The sequence below is a fragment of the Rhipicephalus microplus genome, chromosome 4 (genome assembly GCF_043290135.1).
Source record: "Rhipicephalus microplus isolate Deutch F79 chromosome 4, USDA_Rmic, whole genome shotgun sequence".
Taxonomy (NCBI): domain Eukaryota; kingdom Metazoa; phylum Arthropoda; class Arachnida; order Ixodida; family Ixodidae; genus Rhipicephalus; species Rhipicephalus microplus.
In genome coordinates, this window is record NC_134703.1 from 220,904,946 (window position 1) to 220,923,370 (window position 18,425).

Sequence of the window (18,425 nt, forward strand, 5' to 3'; positions counted from 1 at the left end):
TTCACGGTGATATCGCTATGCCTCATTTACCACAGCTTGCGATCAGTCACAGCAAGTCTTGTGCATACCTAGAACCTAACGTTAAAGAAGAAGCTGGTCTGGCTGTGAAATACTCAGTTTTGTCTCAAATAAGTTTTTGGTTGGAGTTTTCTCACTTCTCCTGTTCCTTCACAATCAAGCAGACGCGATTTTGAACTCATTATTTTTGTTATATTATGAAGTGAATAAATGTGTAATAATTAAAATAAAAATAATAATAACTGTTGTGCAAGAAAAACTGTTCCACATACGTACTCGAACGTAATATTGTGTTATTTTGTTTTAGCACCTAACAAAATACAAGAAACAGCAGCACATAAAAAAAAGCTGGAAAATAAACTAAAAAAAACTTCCGACTCATCAAGATTCAAACCTGCGCCACTGAGCCGTGCCCACGTACGTGAACCCTGTGCGTTACCTTCCTAAGGCACGTGAACTTTTTTCTTTATTACTTGCTTTTGCACACTATACAATAATAATACAGTGCATGAACTGTACATACAGTGCTTACAAACGAAACGGTTACATAGTGACTAGAATTCCTTTATACGAATGTGGCTCAAGATGTTCAAGCCACTCTGTAATTGGGTCTTCAGTTTTACACTCTTGAATAAACTTAGTTATCTTTTGGCGAAAATATTCACGAATCGGCAGTGTATTGATGTCGGCATGGCGGACTGCCTTGTAATTTTTTCAAATACATGAAGGTCCAGCAACATAACAGTATCATAAGGAGCTTCATCGTCTTTTTCATTGACTGGTAAAAACCTGATACCGTAGGCATCAATCAGTTAATATTTTTGATAGTTGTCTGCACAATGTCGCATTAGAACACCCCTTCCAAACAATCCAGAAAGACAAGTTCAGTGGTTTCAGGTTTACGACAGAGAAAACAGTGCGTTACCTACGGTACAAACAGTCCCCTTTCTTGCATCTATGTTTTGACTTCGAGCGTTCCTGTATGAAGCTTAAAAAAGCATGATTTTAAACTAGATCGGACAGTCATTTTTTTACTCGGGCCAGTACATTTTAGCTACGTCCAGCAAGATACAAACTCCTGTAAAGTGGTACCGGAAAAACAATGTCGAGAAGATCTCTACACAGCCTTTTTCGTTTTACTCCCACTAGATATTCACTGGAGAACCGCGCCGATAAAAATTGCTTGCACCAATTACTGCTTTTAGATAACCATAAAGCACCCCATGCACATAGTACGTGGTGACAACAAGTGAAGGTAAAACTCTTCCAAGCCTCAGCTAAATACCTGAACGTAGAAATGGGTTTGTTGTGTGTCACAGAAACATAAAACGACTAACGAACTGTCTTAAAAATGTGACAGACTGAGACCACCGAACCGAACACGACGAAAAAAGTCAGTGCGACTAGACTGTTCCCACACTGATCCCCATATAAGTACTGCAAACACACGGTGCAGCTTCTGCATGTTTATACGCGAGCAATGTAAAACATATATTGTGTATCAAAGTTTAGAGACAAAGAAAACATTACATATGGTGGCCCGCGTGAAAATCGAAATGTCTCATCGTCTAATATCATCCACATGTTCACGCATTTCAGTGGCTTGCCGCCCCCAGTACGGCTCACTGTCACGACGAATTTCTAGTGGTACACCCAAATATTTTGCTGACTGATTTACCCATGACATGTTGGCAAAATGATCTGAAGTTGCAGGCCAAACCCCATGCCAATATCCCACGCACTTTTCCCAGTTTTCCGAACTCCCACTAGCCGTACAAAACTGTTTTGCAATATGGACTACTTCGTTAACACTGTCACGATCTGCACACAAAACTGTCACATCATCAGCATATGCAAGTAATCGCACACAGGAAGCAGTTGTGATTTATTTAACATATACACATAAATGTGCTTATATGCAATGTGTTGGCCTAATCCCGTACGATATTCGATCGCATTTTTTATTGCGTGCTTATGTTTTGTGATTGTATCTGCGCCGAACGCTTTTCGCAAATCTTTTAACTATAGATTCCCGCTCTCTCGCGGATACGAAGAAGTATTTTTACGCTTACACACAAGCTTGAGCCGTTGAAGCTTGTTTCCCGGGGCTCTCTTGTGATTGAGCCGGCCACCACAGTAAATTAGAGCTATACGCCCTTAATCCCTGCATCTAGCTGTGTTCTACTTAGTAGCTTTCTCGCTCGGTGACGAATCGTGCGCAGGGCGCCACGCTAATGCGCACGACAGTGCCTCGCGTAGCAGTGACATTAGGTGATTGCGCCAGCCGGCCTGCTTCGATTGGCTTCAGAGCAAATAAATATTATGTCTTGAAAAATCGTGTACTGCACTATGTCAAAATGTTACTGCTTTGTTGTCATCCTATGATTTACGAAGAAATGAGAACTCGGATACGACTACAGTACAGCCTTGCGTCGGCGGCACGCACCGAACGTAAAACCGCACTACGTCTGTCGTAGAAGCAGTAGGAGAAGGAATTGTCGTCAGCTAGAACAAAAAACAAACAAAAAACCTACAAAGAAAATTAAAATTGGTAACATGGTTTCTTGAATAACCGTTTATTAATTTTGAAGTTATTTTGCCAGATAACATACACTTTTTGAGTTTATTGTAGCGACAGATGTATTTTTTGCTCACACAGATATTCAAGTGAAATCCATCTATAGCTAAAGCCACATGTTGCTTGCCTTCTTTGTTTCCGTGGGCATGCCGTTTCCGCGCATCTCTCGTGTGTTCGCGCTGCTACACACGAGAGCACGAAGCCCTTAAAGAACTTGTTGTTGGGCTAGTTGGTAGAGCATTTCGAAAAGTTAGTTCGAGTACGAAAACTTGACACGATCACTCACATACACACACATCCATGCATCAAACACACACAGCACCCACTTCGAACGCATTTATTCATAGCTCGAAGGCTTGAATATATACAGGACACTTTGTGCGCACACACACAATGGAAGGCCCGCAGCATACATTATTAAACGTACAGTTAATCAATGTCATGGCCTCAGAGCGATAAACTGAAGCTCGCTTGGTAACAAAGAAATTGAAGGGGCACTTACACAGTGATCTTTATTTTTTTCAATGAAAAAGGCCTCTAACACTTCACGTGCAGTTTTACTTGCGCTTCTGCCTAGAAGTGGGCCTTGTGTGTGTTTGATGCATGGGTGTGTGCATGTGTGAGTGATGGTGTCAAGTTTTTGCGCTTGAATTAACTTTTCGAAATGAAGCATGAAGTTTACGCAAGGAAGCGCCGTTCCTCGTCCGTGTGATTTGCGAAGATTGCGCGCTATTCCCGCGGTTTTTCGAGTGCGGATCAAGTGCGAGTTGTCCAAGGAATCGGTGGATTGCGCGGGCGCTCGAAGGACTCCGAGGTGATGGCTGATGCCTGTGGTCGCTCCCCTCAGGACAGCGTGAAAGAAAATAAAGGTAAGGGGGACAGTTATCATGTAGACTAAGTATGCTACTCAGTGCAAGTGTGTGTTGCCGCACTCGAACGATGCTTCGTGGAACGGCAGCCTTACGCGCCTTTGCGAGTGTGGTTAGCGATTTGCTTTGACAATGCTAACGCCAGCGGAGCCATGGCGCATCGGCGCGGCCTTACTGGAGCCAATTCGCGACTAATGCGGCAACATACAAGTGTGTGGTGATCGATTTTTTCATATATGCAATGTAGTGAAGAGGACGCACATGGGGCTTGCTACGTTGTTGATTAAACGAAGCCTGCGGTGCCATTTGATGCAAAGCAGCATATTGTACACGTTCGCGGGTTACAATTTGTAACTTGGCTTGATTCACCTATCCAACTGCCTAAGTAGGTATGATAAGCATACGTTGAGTGTGGAGTGTTATTATGCCTCTAAACAGTGGCCTATGTTTGTTAAACGTTAGAGTGTGTGTGCCTTGTGTGTAGAGAGAGAGAGGTGTTCATGCAATTTGTATCTGTACCTGCAGGGTGCCATCGCTTGTAAATAATAATGTACTGGCCAGCACCTACATTTTACGCCTGACGTTTAAGAACACCTACATGCACAATGTGAGATTTTTTAATCTGCCAGAGCTGCTTTTTATACAATAGTGTACTGCCAGCATGTTCAAAATATGTGTCGCTGCTGTGTGGCAGTGGTGCGATTATCCCGTTGTTGTGTAGTTGCTGATGCAAGTATTTATAGTTTTGATTAATAATATTTCTCATCTAACTCATCAGATGTTTGGCTGTTTCAGCACAAACAAGGGAAAGAGAGAAGAAAGACGGTTGATGACAGGACCAGTGCCGACTTTTGTTTGCAGTGGAATACCTACGTTTGTGTATTTATTGTTACAGCCTTTCTGTTGTGTTTTTTTGCCCATTTTATGCAACGACACAGTTGTCAGCAATATGAGAGAGCACTAAAATTAGTTTTTCAAGATTATGGTGGCTGAATGCCTAATAATGCACAGCACAAAGTAAGAACAAGCGACTTCAGTATCATATATGTGGGACGAGTACAGTCTGTCGTCTGAAAAGTTGTTTGTGCAAAATGTTGCCCAAGTAAGAGACCTCTCCATGTTTGCAAACAGTGTGACGTCCCTTCGAGCACTGCGCCATGCATTCCTTTCCTCGGTGCAAGGGCTGGCTGGCAAGGCAGTTGTTGATGACATTCCTCATAGCCCACTGAAATGTATGCTATTCTAACTCTGTAGCCTAATTATATACGTAATCTTTTGCACACATGCATCGCTGCATCTGACACCTACAACATATTTGCAGATTTACATTGCTCTCCTAAGACCTAACACACAAACTTGTAGTGTGCATTGTCACTTCATGAATATTGAGCGGTAAAAGTATTGAGTATACGTGAAAGAATAATCTCTGCTTATTACATGAAGACATATGAGACCTCCGATAAAACGACTAACACCTTTGTTGGGCTTTCGTACTCGTCGCGGTGATGCACACATGCAGCTTCAGCAAATGATATCTTCCCGCCCGGTGACCATGCAATTGTTTTTCTGCACACAGCGCAAACAACGAGATCTACTCACTCGCAGATGATCGCGTCAAGTGCATATTTACTTTGACTAAAATGTCGAATCAAGTTTTTTTCGACAACCGGTCTCTGCCACGAGTGCTAAGGCCTTCGCAAAAAGATGCATTGTTATCCACACTGCACACACCATGCACATTATTCTCAGTTGATGAATGAATATTCTCGATGCCTTTCAATACAAACTGCAAGCCACATTCAACAGTGCGCATTTCTGAACACGATACGGCTGTTCCTCGCACAGGCTGCCACCTGTGTTCACTTCAAGATAAACAGCCAGCGTGGCAAATATTTTATCACGCAGTTTACCACACAGCTAGATGTTTGCTGACACATACTACAGCTAATGTCGCCATTGTATAGGGAAGTTTTGGCTTTGAAAAATAAAAAAATAAAAACCTGCCCCAAACACCACACTACTGTACCGCACTTAGCCACCAGCGGTAGTGTTTTGTCAGGCACACGTTACACGCGCGCCAGTGACATCATGCTGTGACGTACCCCGGTAGAGGCCTGTTGCTGTATACCTCATGTGATTGAGGATTCAGTTAGAAAAAGCAGGCATTGTTGATTTTGTAACTTGTTCATTTCCAACTGGACCTTCACTTGCACGAGTTGTCTGACTGATATTTTTCCGGTGAACTTTTGTGCGATGAATTATACCATTGGCAGTCTGTGCTTGTCACATATTGTTCTTACTGGTGTCTCTAGTTGTTACTTTGCACTGTTAATTAGTGATCATTCATAGAAACTAGCCCAGCTTGCCACTGTTTCGGACACGATGCAGCTGGCAAGTGCAATAGTCTTCATAAGACTAAATGCTCAAGCAAAAAATTACCTTTTCATATTCAGTTAGTTGCATTCATATCAGCACATTACAAGTAATCATTGAATAAACGTGAATCTGGGTTTTTCTCATATTGCTCTCAACTTTCAATATCGAAATGAATGGTGTTTATAAAAAATGGGCTTCAGCAAGACTTCTTGAACAGCTCACAAAAAGATATTGCATGCTTACTTGCCACTCATTGAAATGTGTTTGAAATACATTCCAATTCCTCACCGCACTGCTAGTAACACTTCACATGGGAGGCAACATTAACTATAGATTGATTATTTTTGAGAATGAAGGGAAAGAAGTGGCAGGCCGGAAAGCTTAGTTGATATTGGCATCCGTTTTGCTATCAAGCACAATATCATGCAAGCTTCCTATAGAGTGTTTATGTGTCTTTCATGGATGTCTGTAAACCAAAAACTTTGGGTAGAGCTATATTTGTCTTACAGATTGGTGGCAGTACTGTGGAGGCTGCAGGGCTGCTTAGCCAATATGATTGGTGGAATCTCTGGACACATGTTAATCCATGCTGCGTCAGCTGCTTAGTGTTTTCTCGGCATATTTGCAGATGCATTGGGTGAGTAAAGCAAGCAGGTTGGAACACTGGGAAAACAATAGTATGGCAGCACTTGTGCATGCCTTACATTCCAAGTATATTAAATATTTATATTCCACTGTGTGGGCTGTGATTTTAAAGTGACACTCCTTTTTGCTTTATATATGGGTATTGATGCTTTGACAGCAGTGTATTTGTGTTTGACATCAAGTTTTCTTGAACAAATGAGTGATCTCAATAATAACAGAACATCCTTCATACGAAGCGTGGAAACTTGGGCAAGTTGGTAGGACATAACTGAATGCAGGAACAGCGCAACCTAGAAGTAGTTACTTCGTAACTACGGAAGCGAAAAAGAAACAAGGACAGAAAAGAGCGCTGACCTTCAACAAAGATTTATTACCGGAGTTGTGAACATATATAGGCGAAAAATGAGAAAATTGGGCATGCGTGGAAGGGTGCAGGAAAAACCTCTGCGATACAATGTCAGCAAAACACTTGTCTCTTGTTGAATGGGCTGAAAACAAATACACATGTAGCTTAAAAAAATCGAGATACGCAATCTCTTTTTCTGGTGTCATGCTGGTGTCACTGTTGGTGACACTGGTGACACACTGGTGTCACTGTTGTGTTTTCCACCCCAGAAAAGCTTGCAAAGCTTTGTAAGCTGGTGAATAATCCAGCTCCTATAGATGAAGATGCACCGTGAAACACAGATCGTGCTTCGTACCTTGTGTTATTGGTGTCATATATCTCATTCCGCTTTCGTGCGGAATGGTATACATAGGGCGAACCGGAAGGTGCCTTGATGACCATTTAAGAGAGCACAATAACAATGTGCACAACGTAGTTCAAGGACACCTCGGAATCCTCCGCCGAGACTGCGGCAGCATGCCAGTTTTTGAGCGTTGCGAGGTATTAAATTAAGCAAGCGCAACTCGCAGGCCACGCGTGAGATAATTGAAGCTTATCAAATAAACAAGTTTCACGGTGAACGTGTAAGTTGCCCATCGGTTTTGTTGTTGCGAAAAGAGATTGTGTATCTCGCTCTTTTTTAAGCTATATGTGTATTTGTTTTCAGCCCATTCAACAAAAGACAAGAGTTTTGCTGACATTGTATCACAGTGACTTTTCCTGCACACTTCCACGCATGCCGAAATTTCTCATTTTTTGCCTATATATGTACACCACTCCGATATTAAATCTTTGTTGAAAGTCAGCGCCCTCTCTGTCCTTGTTTTATTCGCTTCCGTAGTTACGAAGTAACTACTTCTACGTTGCGCTGTTTCTGCATTCAGTTATATCCATCACACTTAGTTGTTAGCATAAGCTGGCACATATCTATAGCTGATTCAAGTGTTTATTTTTGGCTATAATGGTAATGGTCAAGTAGCAAATGCAAGTTACGATTCAAGTTTGCCGTGACGTCTGTTCAGGCTGTGCCATGTTGCCTTGCAGCTAGAGTTACTTGTGGCCGCCGTAGAGTAAAGCCATACAATATGCATTTGAAAAGAGATTACTCTATCACATATCACTGCGTCTTGTTATGTGCAGATGCAGATATGCCTAGCTTGCCACTATAAAAGGATTCTAAGCCAACACAAGGTTGAAATTTAGTCGTGGTGTTGCTGCGGTGTATGAGTCTACATTGGATGCATAGCCATGATAACTTTTCTGTATGTTGTCACAATAGTATTGTTACACACATTGGATAATACAATTGAGGTCCTCGCAAATTTCCGTTTTTTTCGCTATGCCTCATTTATTGACTTGTCCATTCTCCTTGCCGTGTGCGCCTCCTCACTGTGCGAAGAACAAGAGCAGTGGGAACAAACACGTATTTTAAAGAATGTTGACGTAAGGTGAGCACTGAGGGCCTGAGCACTTCCAAAAGGCTCAAAGAAGAGAATGGATTGCCCCTAGCAACTTTTTGGGCACCCGTGGCTAGTTGTGCTGCTGCAGTGTTCATTGTTGATCAGGACACCATTCTGAACTCATTGCACACATTTGCTTGAAATGTTAAAAAGTAATTGGAGGTGGTTTAACACCCTTTATTGATGTTATTATAGAGAATTAGGTTTCATGTGTAAGTGAAATCTGTTCACTATAAATCAGTCATGATATGAGAAATTTCGGAAAGATTCACAGAAAAGCTCAGGAAAAGGCTAAGTGGTTGCTCCTTGAACGTGAAGAATATTTTCTGCTTCTAAAAGGCTTATTGACAGTCTAGTAGTCTCGTCATTACATGCATAATGAAATATTCTGGTATGGTGCTTTTCATGCATGTTATAATGAAAGGCGTTTTACTTCAAACTTTTGTCACTTTGCCCTGTGTTGCTGAAATTTCTTAACATAGGTATAGTGCATGAATTGCCTTATGCCTTTTGGTTTTACGCAAACGATGCCTTTACTTATTCGGTATAGCTTCATTTGCATAAAATCACAAATGCTCTATTTTTACTATGCAGTAGGTTTATTTTTTAATTATACCACCGTAGATGTGAACGCACTTGGTGACGTGCTTAATTCATGCATCACTATCAACACTTTAACTACACCTGCTACAGAGCATAGTGTGACAAAGTAATAGTACTTAACATTACTGGCTGCATACACTTTTATGTCTCAAATTAAGTTGGAAAGCCTGATAAAAATGAGGGTACTTTTTTCACTCCAGCTAAATATTCTCGCCATTCTCAAAGCAGCTTCTGCTCTTTCAAGGTCCTCCCATTATTTCTGTTCAAAAGAAGTATCAATGCCATATGATTACTTTGTCGTCCTACTCACCTTTCTAATAACGAGAGCGAACAGAGGGCACTACCTAGGAAAATATAGGTATGTTATAAAAGGTAATTTTAATGAAATTGTCAAAAAATATGAATTTACTAGTAACTTGTCGCCAAGCTAACTTTTTGTTTACTTTTTTACAATTTCGTTGCCATTACTTTTGATAACATCCCCTGCAGTTTGTTTGGCATCATTATCTGTTAGTTTTCATTATAATGTGTTTAGCAAAGACAGCGAGCCCTTAAATTTAGAGTTCTTCCCTTTACTGAATAATATGAAACAGTGAGTCCCATTCATCTTAACGGTGTGTGATTTGTTTCCAATCAGTTGTGCGTGTGTTTGTGTTCGTGTATTTTGGGGGAGGGCACACCTTTGCCACATCACGTGACTTGCAGATTTTTTAAGAAGAAACAAACGTATAATGCTGCCAAGAAAGTATACAAGATAATAATGAAAGTAATTGTAATGTAATTGTCAAGAAAGAAAAGTGAAAGTAAAGATATTTTGGCATGGCAAGAAACTGAACGTGCGACCTACGAATAAAGGTGCGGTGCTCTACCAACTGTGCTAACGCAGCAGCTATCGCCCTTCTACTTTGTATGGTATATACGTGCACTTATTCATCGGAGAGTCAGTCAGCCCTGTTTGTTGTGCTCAAGGCAAGTGTGGGACACTTTTTCTTTTCTATTGGCATCACGTAGAACGTGATCCTATTTCAAGCTGGCAGCCTGACTTACACTCCTGCGTTTAATGCACATATATACCCCATAAAGTAGACGGGGGTATACCATCGCGGTTGCGCAGTTGGTAGAACACCAGGAGCGTTATTCAAAGGTCACAGATTTGGTCTTTCCGCACGATTTTTTCTTCCACATTTCTTTATTCTCATTCACACTACAATTACTTTTAATAATATCCCCTGTACTTTTTCTGGCAGCAATGTCAGTTCTCATTATTATTGCTTCTAAGAAAGAAAACGGGCCCTTAAACGTACACATTTTTCTTCATTCGTAGTGAGGAACTTGTTCTGGTAGGCTTTGTGCCATGAGCTTGTATACGAGGAATAATTGTTCAGCTCTTAGCTCATAAAAATATCACGTGCTACGTGATTCCAGCACGAAAAAAAAGGTGTCCCGCACTAGCCACATAGGACAGGCCGCACTTACTGACTCTGCCACGAATAAATGCACATATATACCGTACAAAGTAGAAGGTGGGATAGCCACCATGGTAGCTCAGTTGGTAGAGCTCAGTTGGTTATTCGAAGGTCACAGGCTTGGTCCCTGTCTAGAGCAGGTTATCTTTTTTTCTTCTACATTTATTTCTTCACACTTGCATTATAATTACTTCTAGATATATCCCCTAAGCTTTCCTTAACAGCATTGTCTGTTAGATCTCATCAATATTGTGTCTAACAGAAACAAACAAGCCTTTAAACGTACACTTTTATTCTTCTTGCAGATTTTGTGGTGTTTGCTACAAAAGGTACTTTATAATCTGAAGAGGCTAACAGAATGGGCCAGTGTCAGCGTTGGCTCTTGTAGTGAATACAAGTAAGATATGTTTTGAAGAATGCATCATTGTGCCACTTGTCCAAGGAATTCCTACAGGACATGGTGCTAAATGCACTTTGTTATCTTTGAGTTAAGCTATCTTAAATTTTATCTTCATACAATACATGGGCTAGACTTGAGGGTATCACAGACCTTAATGCCACAAAGTACATGTCGCAAACAATGTTATAAATACAACAATCGCATAAAAATAACGTGAACACTGCGCCGTCAACGAGAATGGACAGGGAGCAGTAGGCACAGGTGTCATTCCTTCTGCAAATCCTTGTCAATTGCGAGCTGTTTTCACCTCGTTATGGACAACTAAAAAGATCGATGTCTGTTGTTAGAGTGCTCAACCAGAGAGTAGGTCTGGCCCAAGCCTTGTGCGTGTCTTTCAGCAAATGTGGTGCCTGGTTAACGAGTTCATGCAGACCAGATTGTGTGAAACAGGGCACCCGTTTAACAAATAACATGGCTTAAATAATGAAACAGTTAAAGGGATCGATCGAATGTCAATATTCATAGTCGCTGTTTTTGTGCAACGGAAAGTTTAATGGTCAGAGTGTATATTCATGTATTAAATGAAGAGAATTTTTATGGCATGTTTTTTTATTGTGGACATGACTTTCATAAGGACATTGAACGGTAACGCAAAAAGTGCTAGAAACATTTTAAGAATTTTTGGTTCTCTGACTGCTATGCTATGTCACAGAACATGAACTGCAAACGGAGGGAGGTCAGCATGACAGCTTTAAATAGTTGTGCACTGCTGTTTGCTGCGAAAGCATGCATTTACGTGCATGTGAAACGCACGTATTTCCCATGATGGCAGCGCTGCCCTTTGAGAGTTGACTCTTCGGCGTAAGTAGCACAGGATAAGGTTGGCATAGGCAATAAGGATATATACTATACCATTGACCACTGATCTTATTTGGCGTTATAGCATCGGCAGTTTTATAGTAAACAGACAGGCTGCATGACATACTGATTTATAGGCCCTTTAAATGCATTTAAAAGGAAATGCTACTCAAGTTGCAAAAATAATGCAGTCCAATTCACAGATATTTTTATTTCCACCTATAATTACACATACTCATCCAGGCCCCTTGTCAGTCTCCTAATTGAAGAAATCTTAATCAAAGTTTTAGGTGAGCCGGTTGGTACTGATGTTCATTTCTGTGCATTGACCATTAGTAGAACGACAGCCTTGTGTGCTTCAGCAGACAACTTCTTGTGCTCTTTTTCCATTCTTGCCCTAACCTTGAGTAATGCTTGAAATTGATCAGGCAATCGTTGCATATTTTGTAGTATAATTGCACGATCTGTGTCACCTTAAGCTATGCCGTGAAAGCTGCCCACAGCGTTAGGCGAATGTTGTTTCCGTGTGCAACTGTAGTTGTAAATCTGCTGAAGAACCTTTTTTTTGTATACAGAACATAACAAACTTGCTCCTTTAGAGTCAAGTGCATCTTCGGATCGATTGTAAATGTTAGCATATGCGAGGCCTTAAGTTTTAGAAGGGATTCCTCAGTGTGCCACGAAAAAATATGTGCTCTGCGAAAATTTGTATATCATTACATGCAACTCTAAAGACCTCGCATACAACTTTGTTCAGGTTGATTTTAGGCAGAAAACGAGGGTGGCAGCAGCCCTCAGAAAAGAGCAGGCAACCCCCAAGCTTCCCAAGCTCTCTTTGACACGGACAGAAAAGTCACTGTGTGGCATTAAAAATCGTTGCAAGGAGGACCTTACCGGTACACTGCGCTGCTCTTTCATCACGGAGGATGCAGGTAACCACTTCAAAAGACTTCATGCTGTGTATTATGAGTGCTTCAGTGGTTTGGTTTTTTTCCAGCCACTAGTCAAGAAATCATGTGTCAGATTCAGCCAAGATGGCTAGAGGGAGCTGGGCGCTGACATATGTGGACATTTGTCCAGCCAAGTGGTGGCAATTTTTAACTGGTCTTGTTGGGGTTATTCCTACAAACGACAGAAGCTTCGTCAACTCTGTAAGTGTACAGATGTGTCAGGGAAGAATAGCTGCACTAGTTCTTCCTCTAACTGATAGCTGCCAATGTTCTTCATTGTACAGGAGTTTTGTGGGTGTTAATCTTCCGCAGAAAATGTTAAAAGTCTACTTAAGAAAGGCCAAAAGGCCCTACATGTAGGTATTTTCGGCTTGTTATCATAACCCCCTTGTTATCATAAGGACCATTTTTAATATTGTTACGTGATTTCGTCTGACTGAAAGAGGGCATAGTGGGGCATACCCAAGTAAGGTGCCTCAGACTGAGAGTGAAGAAGTGGACGTTGTCGGTGAGCTGCGTTGTGGCTGCGGACTGACAACTGTTATTTTCCACGTAACATTTTGGTGGAAGTGCTGGGTGCTCTTCTGACAACGGAGCTACGCAGTGGACGCCTCCTTAGGTCTGCTACCATGACTCCGGGTGAGGATACGGCTTCGCCACCTACCTCAGCAACGACAGCAACCCGGTACGTCGCCCTAACGCAACCTTGTGATCCCGGTACTTTTACTGGAGAGGACAACGCGAATGTGGACAAGTGGCTTAGCATGTACGAGCGCGTCAGCAAGCAATATGGCTGGGACCCAACCGTTATGCTTGCGAATGCTTGCGAATGTCATTTTCTATCTTGACAAGACTCCTCGCATCAGGTTTGAGACCCACGAGCACGAAATCACAAGCTGGGAAATGTTTAAACAACAGCTCCGTTACCTTTTTGGCAACCAGTTTGGTCAACAGCTTGATGCCCGAAAGCAATTGGCTGTACGTACACAGACTTCCACTGAGCCCTACTTGACTTATATTCAAGACGTCTTAGCTTTGTGTCAAAGGGCCGATCCCAACATGACTGAGGCCGACAAGATTTCGCACGTTTTAAAAGGAATCGCCGACGATGCGTTCAGCCTGCTTGTATTTACCAACGTAACGACCATCGACACCGTGATCAAAGGGTGCCGCCGTCTCGAGCAGGCGAAGAGTCGACGCATTTTGCAGCAATTTCAGCGCCTACCCTACACCGCGGCAACGTCGTCTTGCGAAGCCACTCCTTGTCATCCGTCTGCAACCGAAGACGTGACGCGCATCGTCCGACGTGAACTCGAGGCCGCTTACCCGGCTGCCAACAAACCGACGTTACCCGACGCCTCAACGCCAGTTGTCGCCTTGATCCAGGCTGTTGTCCACCAGGAATTCGCTAACCTTGGTATCCTGTCCACTGCACCCACACTGGATAATACTGGTCCCTCGATAGCTTCTGTGGCCATGAGATGTCGCCGTCCATACTCTATTCGAACCAGGAACCCGTCTGAATGGCGAACAGCTGATGATAAGCCGATCTGCTTCCGCTGTGGTCGCGCAGGACACATCGCTCCTTACTGCCGCAGCCAATGGCCATCTATGTCTTCTGGCTCGTACCCCGCTTACAGTAACTCATTCCGTCCACCAAACCACCGTTATCCGACCCGCACTGAGTCTACAGCATTTACTGCCCCTGAGGACTACGGCCAACCTGTCCCGTCGTCGCCACCGCCTCAAAGCCACCCTTCTCGTTCAAATACGCGTCGCCGCTCTCCCTCGCCATCGTTCAACCGCCGCATGTCCCCGGAAAACTAGGCTGCGCAGCTTCTGGAGGTGAAGCTGCCCTGTCAACCTTACCCAAAAATCCTCTGTTGCCCTTACGTTTGAACCAGAACACCCTAGAAGTATATGTTGATGGCACACCTGTTGAAGCTTTGATAGATACGGGCGCTCACGTCTGTATCATGAGTTCGCGTTTTCGTCGTCGCATGAAGAAGGTCCTCACGCCCCCCTTGACCAGTGTCGTCCAAGTTGCAGATGGCGCAACAGTCCCTGTCGTCGGTATGTGCACAGCTCAACTTACCATAGCCGGTCATCAAGTGGTCGTCCTTTTTACCGTGCTTGCAACATGTCCCCACGACCTCATACTAGGCCTCGATTTTCTTGCCGCCAATTCTGCTCTGATTGATTGCTCCGCTGGTGTGCTCCGCCTTGAACTGCCACAAATCAGTGCCACCCCGTACCAACCTACATGCCGATTACAACGCAGCGACTTTGTTCGCCTGCCCTCCAAAACTGTGACGTACGTCGATTTTCTGTGCTCACCAGCTGTGCCCGACGGTGACTATTACGCTACGCCTCTCACCGATGTACTCCTTGCGCACAATGTTGCAGTGCCCTATACGGTGCTCAGCATCACAGATAACAAAACTTGTCTACCTCTTGTCAATTTCGGCTACATGAATCATGTGCTTCCACAAGGCATTTCTGTGGTCCACCTGTGTCCGTTGCTCGATTCACAAATTGAAGTGCTTGCCTTAGACACACTTGTTTCACCGCAGCGCACATCACTCGCAACACATTCGCGCAGCCGTCAAATTGTAGGGCTTCAGTTTGTGGAGGCGGAAGATCAGTGGCGATCATGTCTACAACATCTTCTCGAGGCCTACCTGGATATTTTCGATTTTGGTGACCGACCTCTTGGCCAGACGTCCTTTGTCCAGCATCGCATACACACAGGTGATGCCAACCCTGTTCACCGCCGTCCTTACAGAGCGTCTGCTTTTGAGCGGAGCATAATTCAGAAGGAGGTGAACAAGATGCTAGCGAAGGACATTATTGAACCATCCTCCAGTCCCTGGGCATCCCCGGTGGTATTAGTTAAAAAGAAGGACGGATCGTGGCGATTTTGTGTGGACTATCGCCACCTTGACAACATCACCAAGAAAGACGCATACCCTCTGCCACGCATTGACGACGCCCTTGATTGCCTCCATGGTGCCGCCTACCTTTCTTCCATCGATCTTCGTTCTGGTTATTGGCAGGTTGCCGTGGACCCCACGGACCGAGAGAAGACGGCTTTTGTAACACCCGATGGCCTCTACCAATTCAAAGTCATGCCTTTCGGCTTATGTAATGACCCCGCCACCTTTGAACGAATGATGGACTCCCTGCTCCATGGATTCAAGTGGTCTACGTGTCTTTGTTATCTGGATGACGTGATTGTGTTTGCTCCCACTTTTGAAGCGCACCTTGAGAGACTGTCGAAAATTCTTGATGTATTCCGTCTCGCTGGCCTTCAGCTGAATTCATCCAAGTGCCGGTTTGGTCGCCGTCGCAATACAATACTTGGACATATTGTTGACGCTTACGGCGTACAGCCTGACCCAGAAAAAGTTCGAGCTGTGAAGGACTTTCTTGTGCCAAAAACCACCAAAGATGCCCGCAGCTTTGTGGGGCTCTGCTCCTATTTTCGGCGGTTCATCAAGAACTTCGCGGAAATCGCTCGGCCCCTAACAGATTTACTCAAACCAGACGAGACGTTTACCTGGGGTCCCTCGCAAGCAGCAGCATTTTCCGACCTGACCACTTTGCTCACTTCTTCTCCTGTGCTGGCTCACTTCGACCCTACGGCACCGACCGAAGTGCGCACCGATGCCAGCGGTTACGGGATAGGCGCTGTGTTAGCTCAGCGACAACGTGGGCAGCATCGCGTGATAGCTTATGCCAGCAGGCTGCTGTCCACCTCGGAGCGTAATTATTCCATCACAGAGCGCGAATGCCTAGCGCTGGTGTGGGCAGTCGCGAAATTTTGCCCTTACTTATACGGCCGACCATTTATAGTTCTCACCGACCACCACGCTCTCTGCTGGCTCGCCTCCCTCAAAGATCCCACAGGTCGTCTCGCCCGCTGGGCACTCCGCCTCCAGAAGTACTGTTACACCGTAGTGTACAAATCAGGAAAACTGCACAAAGATGTGGATTGTCTGTCACGCTACCCTGTGGCCGACTGCGATCCTACGAGCACTGATTCTGTGGGCTGCGTCCTTTCCATCTCCCGGCTGCTTCATCTCGCGGACGAGCAGCGTCGCGATCCGGATATCAGCCGCCTAATACAACAGCTCGAATCTTCACCGCAAGACGCTTCTGTTCGCATGTTTACCTTAAAGGACCGCACCTTATATCGGCATAATTTATCGCCCAATGGTCACGACCTACTTCTGGTCATACCAAAGCACCTGCGTTCCACAGTCCTACGCGAGCTTCATGACGCGCCAACCGCGGGTCACCTTGGTGTCTCTCGCACATATGACCGTGTCCGCCGCCGCTTCTACTGGCCTCGCCTTTCACGCTCTGTACGTCGCTATGTCAACGCTTGTGAAATTTGCCAGCGTCGCAAAAAGCCGTCGGGACCCCCTTTCGGATATCTTCAGCCCATCGACATCCCATCGGAGCCCTTCTTTCGTGTTGGTTTGGACCTTCTCGGTCCCTTCCCAACATCCGCCTCCGGAAACAAGTGGGTCGCGGTGGCTACGGATTACGCGACCCGTTATGCAGTTACGCGAGCCATGCCAACAAGCTGCGCTACAGATGTCGCTGATTTTGTACAACGCGATCTCATTTTAGTGCATGGAGCCCCTCGTCAACTGCCGACAGACCGAGGCCGTACGTTCCTTTCAAAAGTGGTTGACGATATCCTGCGTTCCTGCTCTACCCAACATAAGCTCACGACATCGTACCACGCCCAGACAAACGGGCTTACAGAACGTTTAAACCGCACCCTGACAGACATGCTATCGAAATACTTCTCGGCCGACCATCGTGATTGGGACCTCGCACTACCCTACGTGACGTTCGCATACAATTCCTCCCGGCATGACACTGCCGGGTACTCACCATTTTACCTTCTGTTTGGACGCGAACCAACATTGCCGTTGGATACCTTCCTGCCAGCCGCTGCGCAATCTACTTCTGAATATGCACGCGACGCTGTTACCCGAGCTGACCACGCTCGTCAGCTTGACCACAGCAGGTTAATGGCGTCCCAAGACTCGCAGAAGCATCGTTACGACGAGCGGCATCGTGACGAACACTTTCCAACAGGTTCCCTCGTTCTTCTTTGGTCCCCTATGCGACATGCAGGCCTTTCAGAAAAACTCTCTCGTTTCACGGGCCCATACCGCGTGCTTAGACGAGTGACCGACACTACATATGAAATTGTTCCTGATATTCCATCAACCTTTTCCGCTCTGCTGTCAAGGGACATCGTCCACGTATCAAGGCTCAAGCGTTACCACACTGCTCCTGCTATGGCCCCGTAAACTCCCCGGGTCGGCGCTTTTGCCGCCGGAGGTCGTGTTACGTGATTTCGTCTGACTGAAAGAGGGCATAGTGGGGCATACCCAAGTAAGGTGCCTCAGACTGAGAGTGAAGAAGTGGACGTTGTCGGTGAGCTGCGTTGTGGCTGCGGACTGACAACTGTTATTTTCCACGTAACAATATGTACCGCAAAAAATTAGGGTGGCGGTTCTTTTGTGGTCATCATATTTCTCCAATATTCTGTAAGCATGTTCTGCAGTACGTTGTCAATTTGGTTCGTGTGCATAAAAGACAGTTACACAGTTACACAGTTTCAGGGAATTTCAAGCACCGTATTGCAGTATAAAAAGCAAGGGAGCAAAATCTCCATATTTTTTATGAACGAAGTTTCTTAATCTGATATATGATATATCACTAGACTTTCTTGCGTATTGATCAATGTAATCTCATTTTAGCGCTTTCCAAAATTAAGATAAAAGCCGACAG

At 44.5% G+C, this 18,425-nt stretch overlaps 1 protein-coding gene across 1 annotated transcript in view; it reads right to left on the bottom strand.

The window, feature by feature from the left end:
* The window catches only part of LOC119172481 (uncharacterized), a 647,431-nt gene that overhangs the window by 267,313 nt on the left and 361,693 nt on the right, over positions 1–18,425 (bottom strand). The gene's annotated exons all lie outside the window — the stretch shown is intronic.